At 35.5% G+C, this 17,352-nt stretch overlaps 1 protein-coding gene across 2 annotated transcripts in view; it reads left to right on the top strand.

The window, feature by feature from the left end:
- DNTT (DNA nucleotidylexotransferase) overlaps positions 1 to 17,352 on the top strand; it is a 76,899-nt gene that overhangs the window by 25,821 nt on the left and 33,726 nt on the right. The gene's annotated exons all lie outside the window — the stretch shown is intronic.

Here is a 17,352-nt window from a genome sequence, read left to right as displayed (position 1 = left end):
TCTAGCTCTTGCTGGTGAACATGTTACATTATAAAACTTTGACTATATTTTAAATATAAAACAATCTTTCAAAGACGCTTATTCTCATAGACCTGAAAATACAGATTTCTGTGACTCTCATGCACCTAAAACTGATATGAGAGCAAAGGAAAGTTAAATAGACTAAGGAGAGGCTTCGTTTTAGGTAATTTTTCATATTGCAATTCTTAAGAGGTTGTTGAAGTGTCTTGGGCATTGCATCATGAAGAATAATTAGTGTATCTTGTCTTTTTTAATATTTGTGGGAGGTTAATTTTTCCATACTGTACCAATCTTCAGGAAAGTTTTTTCTCAGTCTCTCTTATTGTTAATTCTGTCCTAACATGAACCTGAGTGTAGATCACTATCTCCTTGCTTGAATTTTATATTATCTTTTAGAAATGAGGATTTGATACTCTGTAACATTTGTAGATAAGAATTATTAATAGAAAAGCAATGAAGAGAGCAAAGAACAGTGTGACTGTATCTGTCAGGCACCACTGCCATACTTTTGTATATTACAATGCAAAAAATTCTTTCCTGTGTGCAGTGACATTTCCTACAAGGCAAAGGAATGCATAAAGTAATGACACGGGACAGGATTCTGCTCTTTCTGTTCTGTACCGGGAAAATAATTTAAAGATATCTCTTCTTTCAATCTCGGAGATAAGATGAAATAGCTGAGACAAAGAAACACTTTGAGAGATTATTTTACAGGTTCATGCAGTGATAAATAACCAAGGTTATTGTGACACCTTTGTTTCAGAAATAAGATTTCTATATGGCATATGGAATCACATTTATCTAACTGTGTTGGCACATGCCACAAAGGAAAGTCTGTGAGATTGAATGTTTGAAGAATAACTTCCCAAGCTTTGGAATATATGCAAGATTTTATGGTTTATTTAATTGATCTTTTAGTGTGGTTTCTGGCTAAACTTCTTGATAAATCATAGAACATCTGATCACAAGTTCTGATCCTGATAAAATGCTTTATTTGACATTAGATATTCCTAATGAGAGTATTCTTTTGGAGGCTGTAGATACTCTGCAATGAGATTAGAATACCTGACATAATGCCAATTATTTTCACAATCATTGTATTTGAAGTCCTATTATACAAATTACTTTCTTTCTCCTCACATCTAGGATTAAAATAGGGCTAGGCTTACTTGCTAACTGATAGAATTAATTTTGTAAAAGATTCTTGCATTGCATCATGATTAAGGTTTTAGGCAAACTCCTAAACTCCTTTACTTACACTTTATTGTTACATTTGCATTTACACTGTTCTTAGTGTAATTTCTATGCTTTTTTTTCCATTCTGAAACCCAAACTCTGGTAAGAGAAGATATAAACTGTGTCCAGGTACTCAAGTCCAAATACTGTAATTTCTGTTCACTTTTTTCTACTGCTGTTAAAAGAAGTAATTTTTTAATATGTTGGCATTTAATATTTTCCGGGGAGAAATCTGCTTTAAAGGAGCTGTGAGGCAACCTGCTTGCTGAACATTCAAGCTGAAAAGGTAGTTTGCTCACACTCAAATTTAAGCAGATTCTGGAATAATCTAACAATTATTCCAGTAACAGACTGGAGAGACTGCTTGGCTATCATTCATGAGCACAGCCTTTCTTCTGATGAGCTGTAGCCTACTTTGGACGAGAGTTTTAACCTGAAGATGTTCTAATCTGATCTGGCTGCTTTTAAAGCTCAGTAAAACAGCTTTGCTTTCCCAAACTCCCTAAGACTGGAGATGTTTGAACTTGAAGTATTGGTATGCTGCATGTAAAAATATTCTCTGGCAGGAATTAGAAGCACTGCAACAGTGAAAAAACAGGGATCATCACAAGTTTCTGCTTTTAATTTTCTGTAATCCATTAAAAATTAAGTTGGGAAAGGAGAAAATCAAATTAATGGCTAGCCAAGTCAATTTAAAAGATAATCTGTTGGAGTAATTCAGATACTTCCTTTTGTCATTAGAGCTTTGATTATTTTTCCAGTCATTTAATCTATTATTAGCCACAATGAATCATGAAGTAGAAACTGATGAATAAGGTATTTGGGACTCACAGACAAAAAGAACTTTGTAAGAATCCACGAAACTTAATAAAATTGAGTACTCAGCAGAACATATACTTTGAAAGTCACTTGTTGATTCAAAGTTTTTTACATGCCCTACACTACTTCACCCTTTCCTACAGACTTTTTACCTCATTAGAAGGATCCTGTTTAGCTATGTGCCTGTCTTACCTCTAAAACTAGTTCAAGTGGTGGGTCCAGTGTGGAGCTGGAAATGGAGGTGGCTGATTTCTGCAAAGCCAGGAATTTTATGCTCTGTATGTAGAGCCAGAAAACTCTCTGACTTAGTCTTACAGTTTCCATGATCACCCTAAACCTTCTGGATATACACATTTCTAAGAGCCTTAAGTGCTTAGTGTTTTCTGTTTCCTATCAAGTCTGATGGTGACTAGTAGTAATCAGGCCAGAGCAATACAAATAATGTTGTAAACAAGATATGAAATCTCAGATTGTATTCTTTTGGGGCTGTTAAACCAAGTCTCTTGTATTGGTGGTTTCTTTTTTTAAAACTTGATTGAGAAAATGAGACTGAAAACCAAAACTAGGGGTTTCTTTGTCAGGCAGTCAGTCTGAAATTTTAGTTATGATACATGATCAGATTTGTTACCATTTTGCATCTAGACAAAATTTTCATTTAAAACTGATGAAAGTTTTTAAAGCTACTGCATTGCTGGATGCTTTGTGCTATTAACAATATTTGTCATTACAGTGTATAAGGAATATTGAAGTGGCATTTTCAAACTACCAAGGCAAACTTGTGGTGACAAAACAGCATATTGCAAGTACACTACTAGAAGTAGGACAGGGCATTGACTTAAAAATAGAATATTTCTTTCCACATCTTCATGTTATGTTCTTTTGATATCCAAATGAATTGAATGTTAAATGAAAAACAAAATGAGCAACTACTAGAATAGGAGACAGTTTATATCTGAAGGAAGAACAGAATGACAGCTAATAATGGTAGTTGAACAATTTTTCTCCTTTTGCTTTTTTTTCCTGATTTCCCTGTAAGGTCACTCTCAATCATTTTTGCTATGTAAGGGTCAGCCATTTGGCACTTCTAAGTTTTTAAATTATATGGAAATATTTTTAGAATGCTTGCCACTGCATAAAACCAAAATGTTAATGGCTTCACTAAGTCAAATTAAATTTTAATGGCCATGGTTTAATTTTTCTTTCAGCCCATTCACATCCTTTAAGCAGCATTAAATGTGATTCAGTTGTCTTCTAATATCACAGCTGACCTGAATAGCCTTTTCAATTAGACTTTTAGATGAAGCAGATCTGATACATTCTAAATAAATAAAGATCTCTTTTTATTGGTTAAATGCTGATATTCACAGCTCATTTAATCCGTCTATAGTGATGCAATGTCAAAAGAAGAACCTATTTTTTGTACAATGCTAGTGATATTTTGCAGAGATGAGACAAAAAATTCACATCTTTGTTTTGTCATTGAATGGAAGTTAAGGACGAGGAACTCAAAAAGATCTATTTAAGACTTTAAGAAAGATGAATGACTGAGAAGTGATGAAAATTATTTGACAAGAAGTCACACATGAAAATAATTTTAGGAAATGGTGGGGAGAATAGTCTGTTAAGAATGCACATTCTCCTCAGAAATTTATTCTGACATCCTAAAAATAATCTAATACCTAAACAGTAGATGTCCAGTGTTTTTTAAATTAGCTCATACTGTACTATGGCAAAATGTTTTAATTTAATCTTTTCACGGATTTAGTGTTTATAACGCAGTATGCCTTTTTCTTACACAAGAAGTTATAGAAAATGTTAGAAATCTACCATAGTTTGTTCAAAAGCATCTTTGATGTTTACATAATTCTGTTTGATGTTTGTTCTCATTTTTGGGTGACAATGTCTCAAAACCTTCACTATTGTAAGAGAGATGACTCACTGTGATAAAGCCTGCCCTGTGTAGGAGGGCAGGCATGGGGAAAGGGGCTTCTGGGTTTTTCTGCTCAGTGTGGGATCCAACAAAAGCCATCTGGGGCATCTGAGATGTAGAAAGCTGGGCTGAGTGATCTGGATGTGGATGTATCCTTTCCAGTGGCTTTGCTTAGCAAAATGCAAGAGAATGGTGGTGTCACTAGCTGCAGTAGATTGCAGCACTGAGCTCAGTTTGCCATTTTGGTAGCTTGTGCAAGTGTCAGGTTATAACTAACAGCTAACTTGCCTTCTCCTGATGTGAAGTCCCAGCTCTGAAACAAACACCAATCTCTCCTGACGGCTGGCTCATTAGACCCACCTAAGTGGAAAGGAGCAGTGACAGCTGTCAGTACAAATTACAGTACTCCAAGCTCCAAACTGCAGTGGCTTCTGCAATGCCACTCCTTAAGATAATATACCATTAGAATTTCAAAAAAGTAAAAATAGGTTTTGCATTATTTACACAATTTTTCTGGACAAGTTTTGCCACAGTGAATGTTTTGAAAACTTATAAAAGGGGTATGGTACAATTATTCATAGTCCTACTATATCAGTGAAATGTACTTAATAATGCATATTCTACTGACCATTCTAATTTTAAAAGGTTAGCAATAAAAACTATTGTGGGTTTTATTATGCTAGGTTAGCTGAAAAGTAATTATTAATCATTTTAGAACAATTAGCATATGCAGTGGTGGTTACTATTTGTGTTATGGAAATTAAACATGTAAATTACTGAGTTCTGATATGACTTATCTTAAAAACACTCCTCTGGTGTTTTGGAAGGAAAAATGCTTTGCCCTTCCTTGAACACAATTTTTCCAATATACAAGTACATGATTTTCAGTGAGCGTAAAACATGTATTAAATAAATTCAGAAAAGGACCTTTGCACAGGACACAGGTGCTGAGACAGTCTGGATAGGTCACCATGTCATTCAAAAACAGTCACATCAAGTCTGTGACAGCCCCAGGTATTATTATAACACATAATCTGGGGCTGAGGCAGGGAGGCAGGTTGCATGATACAGAGCATGTACTAAAATTGATTTATCAGTATAATTTAATAAGCTGGAAAACCTGCTTCCTGCATTAGGGTTGAACTGTTGCTCTTTGAATGTTCTGGCAGTTTGGCAATAGATTAGTATGATATGTCATGGGGGAATAAAAGCTCTTAGGACTAAAAATGAAGCTGTACAAATAATTGGTACTTAACATTAACATGTCCAGAGATATATTCATAGACTGGAAGAGGTTAATTTTCTAACTCTTTAGAAAGAGGTACAAGCAATTCTTTATGATAAAAACTCATGCAAGATCAATGATGGAAACCGTGGCAGAACCATTCTGTAGCAGAGTCATGTTGTATGTGCTGCAATGAATTTGCAGCATGAATTTGCACAGGATAAGGCTCAAGCCTTTTACCAGACTTGTTCTTTCTCATGATACTGATACTGGGCATATTGCATAGGGAATATGATAACGGGAGAATACAAATTCATTTCCACTAAGTTTTGAATTTTCTTATATGCTTCATTATGCATAAGGAAACATAAATTCTGTGAAGATTTGCTTAATTCTTTCTGGAATTTTATCTTAATGGCCTTTCAGTGACATTTGGTTTAGTTTTTTGTTGGTTTAGTTCTAGGGGATAGGAGAACTTGTATATTGCTGTTTGGGAAAAAGTGTTGCAGGCCAGAACACATCAATGGTGTTACAGAACAGCTCTCTGCCCAGAAACTAAATCAGTGAAAGAAGTGAATTACACATTTTTGTTTAAAGTTACTTGTAACATATCTACCAAAATATTTACAGGTATTTGTTTCCTGGGAAAATTTTCACTTCTCAATGAAGAACTGTGCAGAAATGTAATTCTTTTCCTGTTAGGGGCTGTAATTCAAATGTTTTTGGTTTTTTTTAGCAAAATGAATTTTTTAGTCAGAATTTCTCTTTCTTGATTAGCCTCAGCTATAGAAATTTCATACTGATGTGGTGTCATTTCATCCAAAAACAAGAGTATATGCATCTGGAAGAGGTACTCAGAGGCACAGAAACCTCTGTGAAGCACCTCAATGCCTATGCAAGATCACTGAAATATTTTGATTGAGGTTTTAGACAACAAATTGTATTGACAACTTGTATTAAAACATTTCTGTCTTATTTATTTTCAACTGTACACCTAAATCCTTTTGCTTTTTCTCATTTTCTTGACCAGCTCTTCTAATCCTCACTGTGAATAATAGATTGAATGATTAGAGAGAGAATAAACAATCAACTATAATTATCACTCAGAATTTGTGGCCAAAGCAAATGTTTCAAGTCATTAGTGAAGGGTTTTAAAAAATGTTTGCATTTTTTGCCTTTTACATGGATATTATGGGGAGGCATCATATTTTGGAGTACTCCTCTGAAGAGTCACAATAATTCAAGAGTCTCTTATAGATATTTGACATGAATTCAGCTGATACCATGCATTGATTTCTGAAATGCTCAGCCAGTGAATTTAAATGGATCAATTTTAATACTTAGGCCAAGAAGTATGTTCAAGTATAATATTTAAAATTTACTACTTGAAAAGTATTTTCCATATATGGATGAGCACTAAAATCTTACAAGTTGTCTCACAAATAAATAGCTGCAAATTAAAATGTACTCATGATACTACATAAAACTGGTAAGTAAAAATCTTGTGAAAGTTATAGAGCATTAGGTACAAGGAGGATTATTAAGACAGTGGAATATACTCACGGAAAGATGAAGTAGCAAGATTAAAAAAAGACAGAGGAGATTTCAGATAAAGTAGTAAGATAAAAGAGTAACATAAAGCACCAGAGGTCAAATCAAAGCTATACATGGCTTTGATGAGGTGGAGGTGCCTGGTGTGATAGATAGCTCTTTTCCTTACATGTTATCTATAAAATAGTTTCATTGGGGTTCACTCTCTAAAAGGGTGTCTTAGAAAATCGAGGCCACTCGAGGTGGGAATGGAATGCAGAGAGACAGAACAATTGTCTTTGTAACACTAAGAGACAAGCAGAAGAAAGTGACATTCTTTCTAAAGGAAAATCAAATCAGCACTCTGCATAAAGGGTAATTGAAACAAAACTCTGGCAGCAGTCTTAGACTAAGTTCCCAGCAGTAAAGTCAACTGTAAGGTAGCATTAATAGGCCAAGGTTAGGGCTTGGCTATGATTAAGAGGCTTAATTAATGTGCTAAGACAGACAGCATAATGCTAATAATGCTTAGCCAGCTTTCTGTCAGGCACATTTGGTGCACCAGGAAGCAAGTGTCTATTTCTTGGTTTGTTTCAGACAATAGTACTTAAATATTTCTTACCTATGAGCTGCTGTGCCTGTGCCCAAGTGATTCAGGACAAAAATAGAAATTATTTTATACATTTTGTCTTGTGTCTTTCTTGGCTGTGTGTTGTTTTCTCTGAGAAGTTTCTGATGCCTCAGTGTTTTTGAGTATATTTCTTACTATTAGTATTCTTTACTCATAAATATCTCAGGGCATCTGTGTTGGAAATGAAATTATTCTGAAAATTTTGCATTCTCTAAGTGAAAAGTTACAATAATGTTCTGTGGTTCACCACGTACAAAAGAGGTTTTGCAGGTTCAGATGCCAGGTGGGCACGTGACTGCAGGATCAAATGCCTGTTGTTTACAATCAAGAGATCAAAAATCAGTTTTAATTATACTATGTATTGTACTTTGTCATTTTTTCCATGGTTTTATTCCTAGGTACCCGGCTTGAAAATAGGACATTTATAGCAGAGTTTACTTATTGCTGATAGACTCTTTAGCAGGAGTCAAAGCTTATTGTAGACTGGTTAGTTGCTGTAAAGGTGGCTGACAGCACAAGTTAAGAATGATTTTTTTCCTGTCAGATAATAATGAGAAAAGCTGCAAACATCAGTGACCTTGCAACTAGGGGATACATTTTGTTGATCCCTGTGAGCAAAAATAGCCACAACATTTTAATTAAGTGTGACTTGATATTGCTAGTGGTGTGGTGACATGATAACAAGGAGGTAGCTGCTGGTTAATTTTTTTGTTGTTGTTGCAATATGAGTCAGACAGGATATTTTCTACATGTGAGATAACAAGGAAAAACTAAAAAGGTTTACAGTAAATCATGTACGAAAGGCATGAATTGAAAGACATAGAAATAGTCCTTTTAGCTGCTTTCAGTTGGAAGTGGTGGAATATATTATGGATGGTTGCTGTACTGGGGGAGAGCTGGGTATAAATGTTTCAGGCAACCATGTTGAAGAATGGAAAATCAGCATTAAATAGCAGCAAAACCTGATGTGATAGACTTAGCTATAATCATCTGTTATGATATCTGCTCCTTCACCTCTAGGGGTTATCTTGGAGAGCAAAAACCCAAATCCCATTAAAGCCTTGTGGATTGCTTCTTCTCATCTACAAACATACAAACTCATGCTAGTTCATAAAGTTATAACCTTACCTGCTTTATCTTGTGCTATTGATCAAGGATGGCAGAATATTTTCCTTTTATCTTAACATATCTTACACCCAGACACAGGTCTAGTGGATAAACACAAGAAACACACCTGATTATTTGGTCCTGTCGCAGTGGTTAATGTCCAGTTGTAATTTGTTTACCATAGTGATAATATTGTCAGTGGATATGATGTCCAATGGGGACATTATGTATTGGATATAATATCCTTATTTCATTGCTATTTATGAAATGTCTCAGTGTTGTTATAGTATGCATTTGTATCACTACAATAAATGGTACTACACCCACACTTGGGCAGTGTAGGTTCTACCTTCACCATTCTTATCTTAGAAATGAAATGTGAACAACCTGTCAGTCCATTCTCACTGAAATGTTGATGGGAGGTTGGACATTGATTTCAGTTGAATCATGGCAAAATAAGGGGTCACTTTCAGCTGATTTTTTGAGAAATTGAACTGGCAAGAAATAGTGACCCAGGGAAGGCATCTTCACATTTCACCTGAATATTAAAATATGTACCTGTATTGAAGAGACCCTTGAAAGGTCTCATTACTTGAGGTCACAAAACAGTGCAGGTTGAAAAAGTCAGGATTGTTTTCAGAAAGAAGTCAGAACAAGAATACAAGAAATATGACATGACTGACATGACTTTGAAAGACACTCTGAAAATATATGACTAGAGCTTTACAATATCTGGATCAAGAAGAAGGGCACACAGAGAACTCTAGGAAGCTACATTCTCCAACAGGATATTTTCTTGCCATGGTTTGGGAATTAAGGAAGTTGGTTAGTAACAATCAGAGAAGATTTCAATCTAGAATTAAACTGACTAAGTCAAATTCATGAACTCCTTAGCTGATGGAGAATCACATCTTGAAGCAGAGAAAGGGAATTTTGTAAAGGAGGGTAACAGGATTTCACAATGGGGGGGATTTGCTCAAGCTAGAAGTTAGATTTAATGAGAGGCTTGTCCACACTTTAAAAGGCTTTTCTGGTATGCCTGTACTTGTAGAATATATTGGCAGCCTTTCTCTGTGAAGATGCAGTGTTCCTTTGATAGTAGAGTTTAAATGATTTTCTCAAATGAAATACCTATTTTGGCCCAAAGAGTGAAACTATTTCAGCTTCAGGGAGCTGCTGGCAGTGTACATTCACACTACACAGCTATATTGGCAAACAACTGACATAAACCAAGTAGACAAGTTTTTAATTTCAGTTTCTTTCTCTGCAGAAGTCTAGTGTTCTAAGTGTATCCCACAAATTAGGGGTAAAGTTCTCTTCCCTTTGACAAAATTAGTAGATTACACAATCCAAATTAGTTATTAAAAGGGAACAATCTCATTTTCTCTGCATTATGCTTCTGTAAATTCCCTACCTACCTTTCTTCCAGTAGGAGTAACTACTACTGCAAGTGCAGTTATTGAAAATCTGTGTCAGCTCAATCCTGGAAAAATTTCACAGTTCACTCTAAAAATTTGAGTGAGTGAGAAATTTTCATAAATCTAGCCAGATTGTACATGTGCTTGAAGTTTAAACTGTGTTTCTTTTTTTCAGAAGTACTTGAGTAAAATTTGGTAGAAAGGCTAGACTCAAACTCACCATACTGCAGCTGTCTGGTGGCAACTACACAAATGTTTAAATTGTATTATATCCCCTTTGATGGAATAGATTGATAAAATACCTTAAAGTAATCACAACTAAAGTAGAATTACACATATTGCCCCAAAATGCCGGAATTCAAAATTTGGCTTCTCATGTCTTTGTCACTAACCCAAATGCTTGAACAATTACCTACACTCCTTGGCCATTACACCATCAGTTCAAACAGAAGTGTTAATCCTATTTCATGTTAGAATTTCTGAGACGTCTTATTTCTGGTTGTCTTCCCCCCCCCCCCCCCCCCCCCCCCCTCCCCCACTGTGGATGCAAGCAATCTATTTTTCAGTTCAAGGAATTTTAATAGAAAAACTGTCATGTTTATATAACTTCCAGTACAGCTGAGCAGGGAGCAAATAGAAACCTTTATTTTCATGGTAGGTTGATTCTGTGGATTGTCCCATCACTGCCAAGTAAGTGAAACCCAGGCTGAACATTTAATATCATTCAGGCATTCTGAAAACGCATGTTTTCTTCCTCACATGATCATTAATATTGTCTTTAAAATTGTTTAAAGAGAACACTTTGATTTCTGGAAATGCCGAAGTAACATACATGAAGAAGAACTTTTTGAGGAAAGTTTCTGTGACAAAGGGGTATATTAAAGGAATTAGCCTTTTGAAACACACAAGAGAAATAGCTAGAGAGAATTAAAATGGATGGAGTTTGAATTCTTGTTTTCGATCTACTGGAGAAAACTTCACGACAGCAAAAATTGTTTCTATAAAGCTGATTGTTCATTTTGTTAAAGTATCAGTATAGAAAATAACTTTTACCTTCTTTAAAATAAAATACTGTATTTCAAATATAAGCTTATATATACTTATGAGATTCTGAGTGAGTAACATAGAAATATAATCCTGAACCAAGCAATTTTGTCTTGGACAAAAAAAAAAATACCTAAACTAGTATGTGGAAACCACCTTAGTTGCAAAATAATTTTTTTACTGTTTGCAAAAATTAAGGTGTGACAAGTAGTTTAATGAAAGCATTTTTTAAATATACACCTTTAATAATTAATAATGCAGACTTTTGTTTACTTATTTCAGTAAATAATTTGATCATCATACTCTCTGATAATTCACCAAATATCTAGCATCAGATAGATCTAGATGACCCCAATCTCCTAGCTGTATTCTTCAAAACTGGAGGTAGTTGAATTTCCTTGTCTCACAGTTTGCGTGATTCTGAAGTTGTCTTTAAGGATTGTAAAGAGGCCAAAAGGAACTAGGTACTTTAAGATGTCTGAGCAGGTCTAGTCTGAGATGCCTGCTCTTATAAATAATAAAAATGTATCTTCTCTCTAGTCAAGTCTGATTTTTCAGTACTTACCACATATTGGAATATGTTCTCTTTTCCTGCAGGTTTCAGAATAATTTAAATCTGTAAAACAACTAGTAACTAAGGGTGCTGTACCACTGTCTTACAGGCTGTTACTTAAGAGTGAGAATGCTTTTTTCCACAGAATGTGCTGACAGAAGGCTTCACATATGCAAAAGTATATAGACGTTTTAAGACTAAATTCATCTGTATACCTCACATTTCAGCCGAATATATGAGATCCCAAATCTGCAACAATACTTACTGGACTGTATGTCTCTTTCAAACAGTGTTGAAGTGGTTTTGTTTTGTCATCGATTGGCACTGGGCAAAATCTGTTTATGCAGGAAATTTCTATGATGTCATTTGAAATGCTTGATTGAAATTAAGTGTAATTTAAAGGATTTGCCAAGACAGCAAAAGCAAAACTTCAGCAATGTATTTCATGACTTTAAATAAAACTGTGACAGTTTGGTATGGTACATTTCATAAGCTTTAAAGCTTGAAATTACATGGACAGCTTCCAGGTACAGTTGCGCTATTTATATGAAATTGAGACAGCACTTGCAGTGATTCAAAGCGCAAGCATAGTGTTGTTTTGCTTGGTGGAATAGAGAATTTATTCCAAATAGAGGATTCAGGGAGGCTAAAGCTGTTAGCAACAAAAAGCCATCTTGTGTGCAAGCCAAAAGTGATAAATATTCAGCATCAGGGTATAATTGGTGGCAGCCATGTTCAGGCGTCAACATCGTAGAAGGAAGACAAATGTGTTCTTCCCATAGAGGAAGAACTTTTTACTTGTGTGAATGGCTGTGCACTGGGACAGATTGCCCAGAGGCTGTGGAGTCTCCTTCACAGGAGATGCTCAAGAGCCATCTGGATGCAATTCTGCGCAAAGTGCTCTGGGGTGACCCTGCTCCAGCAGGGAGGTTGGAAAGATGGACCCACTGGAGTCCCATCCAACTGGCCCATTCCATGAAAGCCAGAGGACAATAACACCATCCAGGCTATGCAACTATTACAGCCCCCAGAGAAAGACATACTTTCTAAATAACAAGTAGGTGACTAAATTCTTATATTGGTCATTATCTTATTTTTTTGTCTTAGTAGAAACCAGGGTGGTGGAAAATAGCTTTATGAACTATTTTAATAGTGTACAGTAAATTTGGTTGAAATACAATTTTGCAGCTATTTTTCATAGAAATTACTTTTCTATTTTTAACAAATCTGAAGTTAGGGTTGGAGAGTAGTTTCAGCATGTGAGTAACAGGTGGTCCTTCTCAAAATAATCCTACAGAAATAGATGAGTCACTTTGTTTTTAATATTTTTGCTTGTGATCATTTTTTTATCAGTTTTTCAAATTTTGATTTCCATTCAGATTTTCATGCTGTTCCATGACTATGGTTTTTTGTATAAGAGAATCCTTATACATTCTTATTTTAAACTAAATATGCCTTGAAATAGCCATTTGGCTAAAGGTACATTGAAGGCAATGTATAAACACACCATTCACTGTTTTCACAGGGCAGGGAAATATTTTCAGGGGTTTGCACAGTATATGTTTAACACATTAAATAATTTAAGTAATTAAATAGTTTAAATGCAAATCATCTAAGAGAGATTTCTAAGATCAGTGAATAGCTCTAAATTTATCTGCACTGGTCATTTAAGTTCCTCACTTGAGTAACTGTTTTCTGATCTTTTCCTCTTATTGCATTAAATTAAATATCTGTTAAAGCAAAACTTACCAGCATGACATGAAGAGGAGTACCTGAGTGTTTTGTACTCTGAGACATGTCTAAGTTTCTTTTGGGCAATAAAAGATACAGTTGAGCATAGCATGACATACTTTGGTCTTTGAAAGAGCATTTAATGAGAGGAGGTGAGTGCCATGCATTACTACCTTTCTTTGGGGCAATGTAGTCACTGAGGGTGAAATTACGTTTCAAGTAAATTTAAGTGCTATTGCAGAGGTTTTTCACTGCTTCTCTTCACTTCAGTGATTTCTACCCTCAGAACAAAACTTGTAGAAATAACCAGTGACATGGCCCCTTCTGCTGCAGCAGGTAATCCTCCTTTCTCCTGACTTGATACAAATAAATCTTTTTATTAATTCATTCTCTTGATAGTTTGGTCTTTCCTTAAAAGATTTCTTGAACAGAAGCTACTGACATACAATAGCAGCGATATCCTGCTGAATAAATGAGAAACCAAAAATGCTTTTTTTTGTGTATCCTATATTAAAGCTGTATTCCCCTTTGCTGTCTAGTAAGGTTTCTGATCCTAAAGGGAAAGGATTTTTCCCGGTGCTGCTTCATTGCAGAGTTGGATTAGCTTCAAAAATAAAATAAATATGTTCCACAGCCATGGAAAATGGGTTCTGCCTCCAGTGAATTAAAATTACTGATACACTGGGCAAGAAAAATAGCATTTTAATGAAGTGTCCACCCTCAAGCACATTTTCCAGGGAAGATACCTGTGAATCTTTGCCAAATACTTAGAGTTCAGCTCGGTTCATGTTGAATTACTTGTCTGAGTGAAGAAGCTGCTGTCTGCTACCTTTGGCAATTTGAACCTTTGTAGAAACCTGATTTATAATTCTCCAGGTGAACAGTTCTCAGTTTTCACTACATTTTTGTTTCAGAGACAGTGTAACCTAAATAATTCTATTCTTAAATTAGTGGAAAAAGTAATTCTGCAGACAAAGCTATGACAGCAATTTTTTTACCCACAAATTCCCTCAAAATGAATCAGGGTGGTTTTCATAACTGTATGGTATCTTTTCAGTTAAATATACCATTATTTCAGTTTTAATTTTAATTGTCTTTGCTAGTGGCAGAATTTATTTCAGTTGATTTAATTAGATTATTGCTATTTTAGACATTGTTCAGCATCCTATTAAATCATCTTACGGAGATTAACTATACACCAGAAGAGCACTGTAATGTACAATTAGGGAGGAATTAGCCCTCAAGGGGAAGGAATTCCAGAATTTGCTTTGATATAGAATAAAGACTCTCAGTCAGTTTGGATTTAGAAATCTGGAAATATTCACCTCAAAGTTTTTATCAGCTGGTGCAAACCAAGTGCAGTAGGGTGACTGAAAGGCTGGGCCTTGAACTCAGAGTCCACATATAAAATGTTAGCACAAGTATCTTCCCACGCTGGCACTTTTCATCTCCACAAGTGGTTTTTGTACCTTACCATCTATGTAGCATTAGAACGAAATGAGAATTAATTTTGACACTGACAGGGAACCACCAGTGTCAAACTGCCTTCAAAAGCAATTAGGATCTAATTCAAATAACAACCAGGAGAGCAGAAATTATCTGAAGAAGCCCAACCCATGTCTATCTTCTACAGAACACTGATCAGATCTTGGTTTATTGTTTTCCTCATTACTTCACGCATGTTACTTTATTTCTGAAAAGCAGGTTGTGACTATGTTTGCATTCACTGAATCAGGGGGTATAACAAACCACTGCCATGGAGACTTGCAGTGTCGAGATGGAGAGGAATCTTCTTGGTTATTATTTTTAATAACCATGTTCAAATTTGTCGTCTAGTACTTATTATTAGTTTTTTAATAAAGTAACCTCATAATCTCTACAGCTTTGTCTTCATATTTCCTACCCTGCCCTGCACTGAAAGGCTTTCCCGAGTTTTAATTCCAGAGTTAGATTATTCTATGACTCTTAAAACTCCAAATATAGGGAAGCATAATATGGCTTCATGTGGTAAATAGTATAGATGAGCCTTCTGTCTAATTTGATGAACTATAACGTGGCATCGTGCTTTAGGCATCCTCATTGATGGTGTTTGTCATGTTTAGGGTGGAGATCAAGCACCGGGAAAACAAATGAAGCTCGTGCTAGAGTTTGGCAGGTTTGAGAGCCCCTGGTTTATTCTGACTGAATGTTCCCTCTTCCCCTCTCCCTCAGCTGACAAAATAGTCACTGCACAATGTGAGTCAGGCTTGCCAATGCTTACATTTTGTATTCTGCTGTCTCTGCTTTCTCTGTGTCAGTGTTTTTGGATTGTTAACTTTGGTTGAGCTGCTTTTGCACTTCAGTGAACATTTATTTTCTTGCTACCTACTCTATATGTATGTGAACCACCATGGCATTGACACAGTTGAATCTAAATGTTGTTTTGGAAATGAGGAGTTGACCTGAATATTAAGGAAAACTCCTGAGCTAAAGCTGGAAGTGATTTGAAGAACAGTTTATGTGTGGTGTTCAGGGCTTAGCTGGTCATTTATGTCAGCAATGGGCTGGTACAGTATTATGCTGCTGCTTAGGCTGTTAATACTCTCTACAGTCAGAATTCGTCAGAACCTCTATTTATCAGACTATGTAATTGAGAGTTTCTGAGGAAATAACTTCAAATAAATGTTACAGCCTTTTATTGTGATTTGGAAGACACTTTCTGTCACAAACAAAACAACTTTCTAACTTCTTTTAACTATTACCTAGTTCCTGCTGGAAGTGAAACAACCATGTTGCAAACACAAAAATTTCTTCCCTTTAACAAATTCCTTCGGCATGAAATCAGTGTTTCAGAAACCCTTGCACAGACCTGACTTTACTAATTTTGTGTCAGTGTACTAATTGCATAAGTAGCAAAGGTTAATGTCCTTCAGAGTCAATAAAGCCACTTATTCTGAGTCCAGATTTCAGATCTGAAAAAAGGTTGGGGAAAAATGTACTGGAATAATAAACTTGTGATTAAATTCTGAATTCAGTAAATTCTCTTTAGGCAATATATACACGGAATTGTACTTATTGGTCTACTTTGTAGATCACTGCTTTTTTATTTTATTAAATCACTAGTAATTTATATCTAGAGATGGGACAGTATGTAACAAGGTTTTGAAAATCTGTAGTATCAGAGCCAAGAATCATTCTGTAACTATTTTGCAATTGGTAGAATTCTTCTTCTGTCAAGCAGCCAGGATTTTACTTTCTGTGTAATAGTTGTAGCACTGTCACACTCCAGTACTTCAAGCTTAAAGAGTGTTTTTTTCTCTTTATAAAGGGTTTATACAAAGAAAATATGTAGTTCTTCATAGTTTGACTGACAGTAACTCAGAATTATTTTAATATCTGGCTGTAAAAAATTGTCTATCCCCTGTTCGACATCTCAGCAAAGACTGCTTAATAAGCAAATCCACAGGCATGCAGACTACCTGGGATTTGGAATATAAATGTAAGTTCCTTTTCCTGAAAGGCACATAGGTTGTAGCAACTTAATCAGGACTGCAGTTATTAGATAGAATTCCTGTGCCACTTCTATTTAGTCAAACTCAACTGATGTCAAACAATAATTCTACCCTGTGTTACAGTGGGAGTTACATGAGACCCAGCACAGAGGATGCCTCCCCAGAGTAAAAATGTGTCTTTGATATCAGAACAGACAGAAAGAAATGTTTCCACTGTGTTTACATATGTGTGCATGTTCCATTAGAGCTGCAATTACATGTTTTACTGGGCATGCACACTAAGGCGACTAGGGCTCCTGCTCAGGAACATGCATTTTATGGTACTTATGAATTATTTGTTTGCTGTTTCTGAAGTAAGTTATTCTGCTACTTATTCAATTGTTCTCTTCCCTGCTCAAACAAAGGATCATTTTGCTATATCACAGTATTTTAATTTCTTCAGCTGTGTGTAACCTTCTGCAACATTTAAGTCCTTTTCCATTGCCACACAATCATCACTTCAGCAATTGCATTTGTTCTTCTTAGATGTTTATGCATATTAGTCATCTATATTCAAGAAAATCTTCAAATGTCCTTACATATTTTCAAATCAGTTGGGGATGTCTGTCTAGAAGCT

The sequence above is a fragment of the Sylvia atricapilla genome, chromosome 8 (genome assembly GCF_009819655.1).
Source record: "Sylvia atricapilla isolate bSylAtr1 chromosome 8, bSylAtr1.pri, whole genome shotgun sequence".
Classification (NCBI taxonomy): Eukaryota; Metazoa; Chordata; class Aves; order Passeriformes; family Sylviidae; genus Sylvia; species Sylvia atricapilla.
Note: the sequence above shows the minus strand (reverse complement) of the source record. Positions and strands in the feature narration are given on the sequence as shown.